Source organism: Notamacropus eugenii, chromosome 6 (genome assembly GCF_028372415.1).
Source record: "Notamacropus eugenii isolate mMacEug1 chromosome 6, mMacEug1.pri_v2, whole genome shotgun sequence".
Classification (NCBI taxonomy): Eukaryota; Metazoa; Chordata; class Mammalia; order Diprotodontia; family Macropodidae; genus Notamacropus; species Notamacropus eugenii.
The window spans coordinates 364,448,147-364,461,458 of NC_092877.1; the positions used below are offsets into that span (position 1 = coordinate 364,448,147).

At 44.2% G+C, this 13,312-nt stretch overlaps 1 protein-coding gene across 7 annotated transcripts in view; it reads right to left on the reverse strand.

The window, feature by feature from the left end:
- PPM1L (protein phosphatase, Mg2+/Mn2+ dependent 1L) overlaps positions 1-13,312 on the reverse strand; it is a 313,084-nt gene that overhangs the window by 111,529 nt on the left and 188,243 nt on the right. The gene's annotated exons all lie outside the window — the stretch shown is intronic.

Sequence of the window (13,312 nt, forward strand, 5' to 3'; positions counted from 1 at the left end):
CTCCAGTATCTTTGCCAAGAAAACCTCAAATGGGGTCACAGAGAGCTGGACATGGCTGAAAAAGAGAAGGAAAACTGAAGCGCAGAGAGGTGAGTGACTTGTCCAGGGGCTCCCAACTAGGAAGTGTGCCACCTAGCCTAGACCTGCCTGCAACTCTCTGGACTATATACCCAGTCTTCTTTGTTACAAGGGAAGATGAGGGTGGAGGAACTGACAGTGATCTTTAAAAAAAAGTCATCAACAAAGTATCAGTAACATATATGGGTGCCTCAGGGTCCCCTCCTGGGAGCGAAGTCAAGGAAAATCAGAGATGTGTGTGTATCAGTGTGGTGTGGTGGAGAAAAGCTGGCTTCAGAGTTACCTGGCTTCATGCCCTGTCTGTGACATGCTCGAGCTTTGTAACCCCAGGCAGGTAACCCTCTCAGACCATAGCTAGCAAAGCAGGTACCAATCTGCATTGGAGAAGGGAGTTTCCTCACTTGGGAGTTCCCTGTACTGATGAAATCTCAGATTGGGACCAAGCATGTATATATGTATGTAGGTACATGTATATGTGTGTATGTGCATGCATGTGTCTGTGTGTACATGTGTATACAGACCTATACACAGGGGAGCCTTTCTGACATTTACTAGAGGTTGACCAGGCTATGGGCTGCTTACTCTTGGTTCTCATCTTTTCTTTGATGGCATCTGGACACTCTTCACTCCCCTATTAACATTATAGCATAATAAAAAGAAAGGAATGCATCCGACCAAAACATGGTGTTAAAAATCCAAGGAAGGGGCCTCTCAGTCCTAGCGTTGTGGACATCCTCCTCATCTCTCTTCTCCCTCTCTTGGCTCCTGGCAGCCTTCACCCTCAGTCCCCAAATGATTCTTGCTGTCCCACTCCCCTCTGGCAGTTCAGATCGACACCCCCCCTTTCCCCACCATGCCCACTCTCCACAAGATCCCTCCCCGTTCAGGCCTGCCTTCCCACCCTCTAAAATTACTCTTCTCCTCCATTCCACCTGCCCTCCTTCTTCCCCAATTAAGACTTTCTCTCTTTATAATGCAGCTGGTCTCGGCTAGAAAGAAAGCAATCTAATTATGCGATGAAAGGAATTCACTGTACAGTGAGAATGAAGCTTAACTCTCCTGGGGTTTCCAAAGAGGAACACACGATTCAAATGGATCTCTAATTGCTAGGAAGTATTAGGGAGATATTTGGAGAGGGGGGCAAAAGGGGGTGCTGGGTAGGGGGAGCCTAGAAATTCAATTCAATAATTTTTTAATTCAATAAATACTCATTAAGGAGTCTATGGTGTTCAGCCACCTCCAGCTTGCCCCCCAAATAGTTAGCACCTTCCCCCTTCCCCCTCCCCAAAGGCTGCCAACCCTTGCTTGAAAGTTATCTGATAAACAAGAGCTGGTGATTGGCATGGCACCATGGAGAGGCTGGAGGCTCTAGCAACCCAGGACCTAGGTCTGAAAGAGGGAGAACCCATGGCCTTACTAGCCCTGCAACCTCTGGCAAATTCCCTGACCTGTCAGGGCTCAAATTTTCATCTATACAATGAGGGGGTTGGATTAGATGACCCTTCCAGGTCCAAACCTATGACCCCATGAGCCATCACCTAGGATGCACACTGTGATGACTCTATAAAAATAGACCTTTCAAACATGCCAATGCCAGTGATCTTCCTTTACCCACCCCCCAAGACTTCATGATTACTCTGAAAGATGAATTCAGTTCTTTATGGTTCTCTCTTACTCCAGCTGCAGGGAGCTCCTGGAGGGCAGGGATTGTCTGATGCCTTTCTTTGTAACTAGCGCTCAACTAGTGCCTGGCACATAAAAAGCCCTTCATAAATGCCCACCGACTCTGACTCTTAGGGAGGTCGTAAGAATCTAGCTCTTCTCTCTGAGTTTCCTTTCCTTCTGTGTGTGTGTGTATGTGTGTGTGTGTGTGTGTGTGTGTGTGTGTGTGTGTGTGTGTGTGTGTGTGTGTGTGTGTGTATGCGTACCCAGGGCCTCCCCCTCTTCCCACCAACAGCAGACCCAGTTCAGAGGAGCAGGGAGGCCTCCACGCCACACAATGGCGCTGCCCTTCGCTGCCATTCTGTGACCTTGAAGAAGCTATGCCACCTCTCTAGCCCTCCTTGGACAAATAAAGATATTAAACTATACCATTTCCAAAGTCTCTTCTAACTCTAACTCTTATGATCCTGTGCAATCTCATATATCTGGATGATGGCCATGTGGGGCTCCAATTTTGGAGCTCAGAAATAGGGCAAAGCTCCTAAGAAAGGAGTGGGCTGGGTAATGGGTCCCCAGCAAGGGCAGGAGTCTTGACAGATGGGGGCTGGGTGATGGGGAAGGGGTCTCCAGCAGGGACAGCCGCCATGATGGACGGGAAGAACTTTGGGAAGTGGGGAACCTTAAGAGTAGTTAAGGAAGGAATTCTGGGGTACACAGACTTCTATGTGTAGGAAGAGAGCTATAATGATGAATATTCTCCCCTGAGACAAAAAGAAAAAAACAAAAACGGAAATTGTTGAATGGGTGTCAAGAACAGGGGCAGCAACATAGAAGATGTTCTCTCACAGATGGATGTTCTAATCTTGGGAGAAAGAGCAGCTTGATCCTCATTCCCAGGGATGTGTAGGGATAAAAGGAGCCCTACAGGAAAGGCTTTGCAGTGACAGGGCGGGAGGGGGCAGCCCACAACTGGTTATGCCAAGGGGAAGAGCTTGCCATCAGAGGCTCTGAAGGCAAGAGGAAGGAACAGTGGCTGACTGGGAAGGTAGTAAGATGCCATCACCGCCATGTTAGATCCATTGACCAAAGTGTCATTCATACAGTGCTAGGCACAAGTCTGCATATGAGTCACTCCTGGCTCCTCCAGAAGTCTGATACAGGACAGTCTCCATATAGAGGCAAGGTCCAAGACCATATATATCACCAGTATCATGACAATGAGCCATGACATCATGATACCATGTAGTATTCACAATAGTGCATTACAATACTGTGTAACAATTCACAAGATCTCCAGCTGGAGGGGGCCTCCAAACCTGCCTGTTCCTATCCTTTCATTTTATGGATGAGGATGAAGAGAATCCAGTGACTTGCCCAAGCTCATGTTCACACAGGTCAGTAAGGGGTGTGGTATAATGGAATCACTCAGCCTGAAATCAAGAGGGACTTTGATCTGAAGCTTCGCCTCTAAGTCACTTAACTCTGTTTCCTCACCTGAAAACTGAGAGATTTGGAGAAAATGGTCTATGGTCCTATAAAGAGACACACTAGCCGTGTGTGACCATGGGCAAATCATTTAACCTATTTGCCTCAGTTTCCTTATTTGTGGATAATAATAGCACTCACCACCCAGGGTTGTTCTGAGGATAAAATGAGATAATAATTGTAGAACATTGTGAAAACCTTGAAGTGCTACAGAAATGCTCGTTATTATTGCCATGATTATTAATTATTCAGACCTGATATTTGAACCCAGGCTCTGGCCCCTAAAGTAGCAGGTGAGCACACAAAGCAGCCTTTAAACAGTAATTGAGAAAACATAGACGTCTGGGCCCCTTCTCCAGAGCTACATCAGCCTAGCTCTCCCAATGGCACCCTTACTACTAGAGCTGTCATCAAGGCCTGATGGGAGGGGGGCCAGAAGCCTACTAGAAAGCCAAGAAAGCACTGGGAGATAAACTCCAAGAAAGGCCACAGGGCAGTTGGTTGATTAATAAGAATGAGTTTTCCTATTTTCCCACGCTGACAAAGCTCCCACTGGTTTTTGCCTGTGGAATGGGGTGTAGCTATTTTGAGGGAATTATGAAATTTATTTCTCATTTCTGAAAAAAGTACCCGTTGTTATCTTTCCTCCTGAATCTGCCTGCTCCTTCTGTTTTCACTTCTTGAACACTGGACTGAAGGACGTCAGCACTTCAGACTGAGGAAAGCAAGTAGCCATTTGATGGCATATGTGGTTGCCTCTCTATTTCTTCATTTTTGCTTTCTTGCAGAGCGCGTTTAGGTATGGTATAATTTGGAAGTCTTCTATATTCAGAGGTTTTGCTAGCAATTGGTCTGATGGGGCCCCAGTCCACAGAGTGAAGGAACAAATCTTTAACTTGTTTTAGTTTTTAAAATTGCTATCAATAACAATTACTATTTATAGGATTATAAATTTAGAGTTGGAAAGCATCAGAGGCCAAGGTTTGTGAGGCTTACCAAACTGCTTTTCTTATCACAGTCTCATGAACTGAAAAGTCTGATTATCATTTCCCCTAGTTTACAGATGAAAAAACTGAGCTTCCAACTGGTGGGGAGACCTGCCCATAACCCAGAGCGGGTAAGTATCAAAGCTATGATGCCAACAAGCCCTGATGTCCTAAAAGAGCCTGGCATTCATTCCACTCACTGAGCTCAATGATCTCCTTGGGGGCATCCATTTCCTTCAATCCCATGAGATCCCCTAAGCAGGTCAATTCCAAAACCAACATCCATTGTGCTGTCACTACACATTAAGTGAATGGGTACCAGGGAGGGGGGAGAAAATGTAAGCCAGATTCCTCACTGACTGAATTTTGAACCATCTTCCATAATTAAAGCTATTTCTCCCAACATTCAAACCATTTCCCTGAGTAATTCCCAAGAAATTATGTACCTAAAGACCTATTACCCTCCAAGTGAGCCCATTTTTTTGTGGATTCTCCCCCATCAAAGAGTGCAAAGGGCAATGGAACAGGTCACAGGTTCAGATTTAGAACTGAGAGAGAATTTAGAAGACATCTGGGTCAAGTCCCTCACTTTACAGGTGAGGAAACTGAGACCCAGAAAGGGTAGTGACTTGACCAAGGTCACACAGGTAGAGAGAAGCAGAGCAGAGATTTTCCTGGGATGAGTGACAGAAAACCAAGAGACTCGATGACATGTCTTGAGTCAGTCGGTTAGCCAACAAGCATTTATTAAGTGCTTACTGCATGCAAGGCACTGAGAGACAAAGAAAAGCAATAGTGTCCCCAAGGAGCTTACATCCTAATAACGTGCATCATTCTGGAAAGAAAGAACTATTTCAAGGAGAGCTCCAAAACCAAAGAATGGTCAGGGGAAATTGTAGCCCTCCTCAGTTAAAAGAAGGATGGGCTGGACTATTGTTTTTTTCTCTCAATGACCGTTCCTTAAGACACACCTACAATGACATCCATTGGACACATCTACTACTTTTCCTGATTACTTCTGTAGCATTAAAACTGCAAGGCCACCAGCCTCCTGAAAATAACAAGAGCCTAGCAAACGCAAACTTAGTGACCTGTGCTTCTTGAGACTCTGCCTTTAACCAGCATCACATGATCATAAAAAATGAAGAAGCTCTAAAGAGTCATGTAAAGTTTGAATCAGGATTCACAGCGGATTGACAGGGATGTATTAAGTCCATAACTACAGTAATCCACAGCTGCTTCAACTGTAGAAAATAATGAACGTTCTAGGGAGAGCTGTTGTCTATGAAATGGAAAGAAAGGGCCATCTGGCCCAGGCTGAAGTCATGGTTTGAGCTCTGAACCCCTAGAGTCTGAATCAAAGAAGAACGCAGCCAGAAGATGATCAGCTTAACCCTGGAGAGCCCCCAATTAGCATGTCTTTCATTTTCCAAGACACAGCCACTTTTTTCCCTAAAGAAAAGAAGGTTCTTTAAGCACCCAAGGATAAAGAAGTCATTCAGTAAGTTAACATCATTTATAAGGTAAACGATACAGTTTTGGATTCCTTCTCTTACATTAAACATATAACTCTATTGAGGTCAATCGGATTACAGTGGTTGATTAGAATCAGAAAAGATAAGTTACCAACAATTTTTTCCACTAAGAAAGATGGCATAGCAGTTGATAAGAAGGCAGGCTTTGGGGTCCAGAAAAGACAAGTTTTCCCTATGACACATACTAGCTATGGGACCACAGGCAAGTCAGTTAAACTCTCAATTCCAAAAGAAGGAGTAATAAAAAAAAGGCTCCCCTCTGTAGTTTCCACCATGGAAGCTGATTTCATGATAGGTACACACACACACACACACACACACACACACACACACACACATTCCACAGCTACGCAGAAGGAAATTTTGTACTTGAAACAAACTTTAAAATAAGACTTTCATATTTTATTACATGTATTCTACTGGTTTAAATATGTCAAAATAGGTTACCTTGACCAACATCATTTCACAAGACTATTAATAAAAATGGCTAACGTTTCTATAGCTAGGTGGTAGAGTGCTGGGCCTAAAGTCAGGAAGACTCATCTTCTTGAGCTCAAATCCAGTCTGAGACACTTACTAGCTGTGTGACCCTGAATAAGTCAGGCTCTGTTTGCCTCAGTTCCCTCATCTGTCAAATGCTGGCAAAACACTCTAGTATCTTTGCCAAGAAAACCCCAAATGGGGACACAAAGAGTCAGACACGACTAAAAGGACTGGACAACAACAACAACCTCTTACATAAATTATATAGTGCTTTAAGGTTTGCAAAGCACTCTGTGTGTGCGTGCGTGTGCGTGTGTGTGTGTAATTACATCTAATCTTCACAACAGTCCTGTGAAACAGCACTGTTTCCTCTTTTGTGAAATGACAGTTGGATTCAATGGCCTTCCAAGGTCATTTTCAGCTCTAAATATGTAATGAGCAGGTCTGCCACCATCCAGTGATGTCCTTAGACTACTGCCCCTAGATTACAAGGCCCTAGATTATTGAAGATTTGATCTCAGTGCATCTCTTTCCTCCCTCTAATGCCACTGTGCTCCTGCTTCTAAAATTCCATTTCCTTTTCTATACAACTGTCTGATCTGAGAACTTGTGTGCTCCATCTTTCCTGAGAAGTAAGGGAGATGGACTTTTCGGTTCCTCAGAAGGTTCCTCTCTAGAAGGCTGAGAGCATATGCAAAAATGTGTAATGAGAAGTGTGCATTTCCTCTTTGCCCAGGAGCTCATTGAGAGCTTTCCTGTCTGTTTGTGCACAGAAACATCACCAAAAACGCCTATAGGAAAACTGGCCACGAAGACCCTCAATAAAGACCTAGAGTGCACATGGGGGAGTCAAGGAGTCTGAGATAATGGAACCAATATAGGTCTTTGTGCGAATCCAAAAATAGTCATCTCGTTACATAATTTTATTCCATTTTATATGCCTATATAGTTAATGATTTTGGCCATGAAACCAAAACGACCGTTTCTGCTTCTAAAAAAAAGAAATGATGAATTATGACAAGGAAAATTTCTGGTTCCAAAAGGATCCACAGACTGCTGACAGAGGCCTGGAAACCTCAAGATCAGAAGCCATCCAGTCCAACCAGCCCCCTCAGAGGACAAGTGACTTTGTCAAAGTCATACAAGCAGAGAAAATTCTGAGCTGGAATTGGAACCATCTCCCCTGACTCCAGAGTTAGTGCTCCAGCATCTGTGAAGTCAGAACACCAATTTCCAAGTCTCCAGATATCTGCTAGCTGCGTGACCTTGGGGGTCACTCACATCTGTGGGCCTGTTTCCTCAACTATAAAATGAAGGGGTTGGCCCAGCTGACCTGAGAGTGTCCTTCCGATGCTAACCCTCTGATTCCACCACAGTCTGTGTTTAAAATAAGCCCTGGGCATGGCAGTCATTTGAGTGCTCCCAAGCGTCTGCTTTGAAGTATTTTAAAACTTTTTTAATCCTTTGGAAAGTACAAGTAATAAAATTATAAAGGAATTCCATTTTGCAGAATGACAGAAAGAGGACATCCCCACAGTGCTGGAATGACATCTCTGGAACCATCCATGGCACCAATGCTTAATCTGGAAAATCAGACAGCCAGCCCTCTAGTGCAGACAGCAAGCACTTCCCAGGGCTCGACTGCTTTCCCTCTATCAGGAATTTGGCTCTCATTTTTAATCTGCCTTCTGGAGACAGCATTTGGGGACCGGGAGCCCTGTTTGGAGACAAATAAGCAGTTGCCACACTTGGTGCCACTCTTTTTTAAAGAGTATTCATTAGGTGCATCTTACAGCCTATCATCTGCACAGAGACTTATTATCAGGCAGAAAGGCACATTGTCTAGATGTCTCTCCTCACTTATCCATTCGCTCATCCTCAACCTTCCAGTCAGGCTCTCTTCTCCAATATTTATACTTCTTCCTGTGGCACATCAGCATTAAGAACACTATGACCGTGATGGTGATGATGACCATGAAGTCAGAAAGTCTGAAGAAGAGGAGGAGGAGAATGAAAAGAGATACTTGTAGAGTCCTTTCAAGTTTCCCAAGCCCTTGGCATCTCTTCTCTCCCTTGAAGCTCATTCCAAGACTGGGAGGTAAATACTCCAGGTATGAGGAAGTTGAGGCTCAGGGGTATTAAGGGACTCCCTCGTGGTAACACAGTGAGAACATGTTGTAGATGGGATTCAAATTCAGGTCTTCCTGACTCCAAGTTCAGCAATCTATCATAGGTTCTAGAAGGTCCATTGAGCCCAGCCCCAATAGATGAAGAAACTCAAGCTGACAGAGGTTAGTCATTAAGTGACCTATCCAAGGTCACAGTCAGTAAGTGGGATTTGAACTCAGGTCTTTTCCAACTGTGAGTTCACCACTCTATCCACATTGCCACCCAGCCATAATGACCTTGATATAATTAAAAACCCTTCGGCATGGCAGTAGACAAGCTTTCTTAAAATATTATTCTCTGGGTTTGTTTTGTAGGAAAATGTCCTCTTAGGATATTTTCATAACTGACCCAATTATTTTCCTGGGATAAGAGTTTGACACCAAAATCCCTGATTTGGATTGCATTCAGTGTTACAGTGAATTTTCCCACATGTTTATATGCCTGTAATGTGCTACTGCCCACACATTTTAGGGTTTCACATCTATCATCTATATCCACTCTTCTGTACTCTCTTCATTTGTCATTTCCACACCAACCCTTGGACAAACAGAGGCATGCCTCTTCTGTGGGACTAAGAGAGAATCACACCTCTGTGACCAATGGTCCTCTTGCTTTCGATGCTACTGGGCCCCAGGGGAGGGCATGAGTTCAACCATGGGATTGTTGGTTGTTACTGTTCAACTAATAAAGCTAAGAAGTGAGATCAGAAGTGCACACTTCCAAAAGGGCCACATGAATGGAGAACCTCAGCATACAAGGAACTAGGATAGGGATGGGTCAGAAGAGGATGGGGAGGAAAAGGTCAGAGAGGGTGAAGCAAAGGTTGAGCACTCACTTTGTGATGAAGAAGAGATTGTGAATAGTCCAACTTTCTCACCATGACTCAACCATCAGGAGCAAGCCCAAGGGAAAAAACCGTGACATAAGAATTATCTTCAGGAAAGGTGAGGAAGGGAGGGAGAAAATTTGGAACTCGAATTTGTTTTAAATAAATGTTTAAAATTGTCTTTACATGTAATTGGAAAAAATAAAAAAAATAAACCACTGACTTTAAAAAAAAAGAATTATTTTCAAACATGAAGACCAAGATGCACGAAGTATAATTCAATGTCAGGAAGTACCATTTCAGGATGACCTGAGGAAGGTAACTGGCTCAGTTATAATCTATCATAAGCAAGGTTTTTCTACTGGATGAATACAGAGGTTCCAAAGCCAGTAAGAATTTAAAAAGCGAGGGGCGGAGCCAAGATGGCGGAGTAGAAAGACGCATATACATAGCTCCAAACCCACAACCCATAGAACATGGGTAAAAAGGAACTCACGGCGAATTCTGGAGTAGTAGAGGCCACAGCACAGTGGAGCAAAGGAGATTTCTGTTCCAGAGGGACCTGCAAACCTCTCGCAAAAGGTCCGTCGCTCTGCGGACGTGGAGCCCAGCCCAGCCCTGCCACGGCCGCGGCACAGAAAGGAGCAGATCTGAGCGGGCTTCAGGGACGGGATCTCCAGTGGCCGTGTGGGTCCCTCCACCCACAGGTGATGGGGGTCAGTGAGAGGGTCATCTTGGCAGGTTGAGAGGGGAGTGGGGTGCCCCAATAACTCAGGCCCCCTCAGGAGGCAGTAGCTGACGCAGCGGCAGACCAGGGCTCCCCAAGCAGGCAGGAGCATGGATCCATTGTTGAAGGTCTGTGCATAAACCCCCTGAGGGAACTGAACCTGAGAGGCGGCCCTGCCCCGCCCTGAGCACCTGAACTTAATCTCACACTGAATAGCAGCCCTGCCCCTGCCGAAGCCCCGAGGCTGGGGAGCAGCATTTGAATCTCAGACCCCAAGCGCTGGCTGGGAGGATCAGGAGGCGAGGTGGGTGTGAGGAGAATATTCAGAGGTCAAGTCACTGGCTGGGAAAATGCCCAGAAAAGGGAAAAGAAATAAGACTATAGAAGGTTACTTTCTTGGTGAACTGGCATCTCCTCCCTTCCCTTCTGATGAGGAAGAACAATGCTTACCATCAGGCAAAGACATAGAAGTCAAGGCCTCTGTATCCCAAACATCCAGACTAAATATTCTGTGGGCTCAGGCCAAGGAAGAGCTCAAAAAGGATTTTGAAAATCAACTTAGAGAGGTGGAGGAAAAGCTGGGAAGAGAAATGAGAGATATGCAGTCAAAGCATGAACAGCAGATCAGCACCCAGCTAAGGAGACCCAAAAAAATGCTGAAGAAAATAACACCTTGAAAAACAGGCTAACTCAATTGGCAAAAGAGGTTCAAAAAGCCAATGAGGAGAAGAATGCTTTCAAAAGCAGAATTAGCCAAATGGAAAAGGAGATTCAAAGGCTCACAGAAGAAAATAGTTCTTTCAAAATTAGAATGGAACAGATGGAGGCTAATGACTTTATGAGAAACCAAGAAATCACAAAACAAAACCAAAAGAATGAAAAAATGGAAGAGAATGTGAAATATCTCATTGGAAAAACAACTGACCCGGAAAAAATATCCAGGAGAGACAACTTAAAAATTATTGGGACTACCTGAAAGCCATGATCAAAAAAAGAGCCTAGACATCATCTTTCATGAAATTATCAAGGAAAACTGCCCTGAGATTTTAGAACCAGAGGGCAAAATAAGTATTCAACGAATCCACAGATCACTGCCTGAAAGAGATCCAAAAAGAGAAACTCCTAGGAACACTGTGGCCAAATTCCAGAGTTCCCAGGTCAAGGAGAAAATATTGCAAACAGCTAGAAAGAAACAATTCAAGTATTGTGGAAATACAACCAGCATAACACAAGATCTAGCAGCTTCTACATTAAGGGATCGAAGGGCGTGGAATAGGATATTCCAGAAGTTAAAGGAACTAGGACTAAAACCAAGAATCACCTACCCAGCAAAACTGAGTATAGTACTTCAGGGGAAAAAATGGTATTTCAATGAAATAAAGGACTTTCAAGCATTCTTGATGAAAAGACCAGAGCTGAAAAGAAAATTTGACTTTTAAACACAAGAATGAAGAGAAGCATGAAAAGGTAAACAGCAAAGAGAAGTCATAAGGGACTTACTAAAGTTGAACTGTTTACATTCCTACATGGAAAGACAATATTTGTAACTCTTGAAACTTTTCAGTATTTGGGTACTGGGTGGGATTACACACACACACATGCACGTGCACACGCACACACACACACACACACACACACACACACATAGAGACAGAGTGAATTGAAGAGGATGGGATCATATCCTAAAAAAATGAAATCAAGCAGTGAGAGAGAAATATATTGGGAGGAGAAAGGAAGAAATGGAATGGGGCAAATTATCTCTCATAAAAGAGGCAAGCAAAAGACTCATTAGTGGAGGGATAAAGAGGGGAAGTGAGAGAAAAACATGAAGTTTACTCTCATCACATCCCACTAAAGGAAGGAATAAAATGCACGCTCATTTTGGTATGAAAACCTATCTTACAATACAGGAAAGTGGGGGATAAGGGGATAAGCAGGGTGGGGGAGATGATGGAAGGGAGGGCATGGGGAGGAGGGAGCAATTTGAGGTCGACACTCATGGGGAGGGACAGGATCAAAAGAGAATAGAAGTAATGGGGGACAGGATAGGATGGAGGGAAATATAGTCAGTCTTATACAACACAGCTATTATGGAAGTCATTTGCAAAACTACATAGATTTGGCCTATATTGAATTGCTTGCCTTCCAAAGGGAAGGGGTGGGGAGGGAGGGAGGTAAAGAAATTGGAACTCAAAGTGTTAGGATCAACTGTCGAGTAATGTTCTTGCCACTAGGAAATAAGAAATACAGGTAAAGGGGTATAGAAAGTTATCTGGCCCTACAGGACAAAAGAGAAGATGGAGACAAGGGCAGAGAGGGATGATAGAAGAGAGAGCAGATTGGTCATAGGGGCAATTAGAATGCTCGGTGTTTGGGGGGGGAGGGGACAAAAGGGGAGAAAATTTGGAACCCAAAATTTTGTTAAAATGAATGTCAAATAAATAAATTTTAAAAAAAAGAATTTAAAAAGCAACACACACACCCCAAAGACCAACGTCTTCCTTGATGACGACCTTCCTGGCTCAGCTCTGGTGACGCCTCCATTCCCCCATTTTGCATCTGGATTCACTCATGAATGTTGTCAGGTATACCACATAGGTTTCTTCTGTTCCTGTGTCCCCAGTGCCTAAGCCCTATAGGATGTCTAATGCTGACTGACTGATTCATACTCTTGTTTTCTTCCTCACTGCAGATGGAGCCTAAACAACTAAGAAGACTCCACATGTTACTGGCTGCTTCCCTCCCTCTGCCTTAGCTACAATGGTTTTCCCCAGTCAAGCCCTATACTTCCCACTAACCCCCTAAATCCTGGCATTAAGCTTTGTGGACTTTGTTCTCTCAGTGAACACTGGAAGGTCAGAGACGAGACAAAGAAAGGCAAGCCTCGAGGTCACTCTCCTTTCCTATCCTTGTGTACTGGCGAATCTCATTCACTGGGTACTTATTTACAAATGGTTAAACCTATCAAGTGATTTCTGCTCAGAATAACCAATTCAGCTGTCTGTGGATATCATATTAAAATGAAATTCACTGCTAATCCCCAAATCTCCTGTTAGAAATCCACTGGAGCCTGACCAGGATGAGTCCTTGGGGTCTTAAATCCACAGAATAGGACTGTCTTGTGACAAAGTCCTTTGGAGAGATATGTCAATAACTTTCCCGACCTGAGTATGTCAGGGAGGATCCAAGTGATTCTGAGATTCTCTTCAAATTTCCAGGATGGCACCTGAATCCTCCTTAACACATCCTGGGGGACACGGTGGGTGGTGGAAGGAGGACCATGTAGGACTTAGCATGCATAGGTCTCAGCCTCACTAATGATGTGGATGGCCACTACACTACTCTGGGCCTCAGTTTTCTT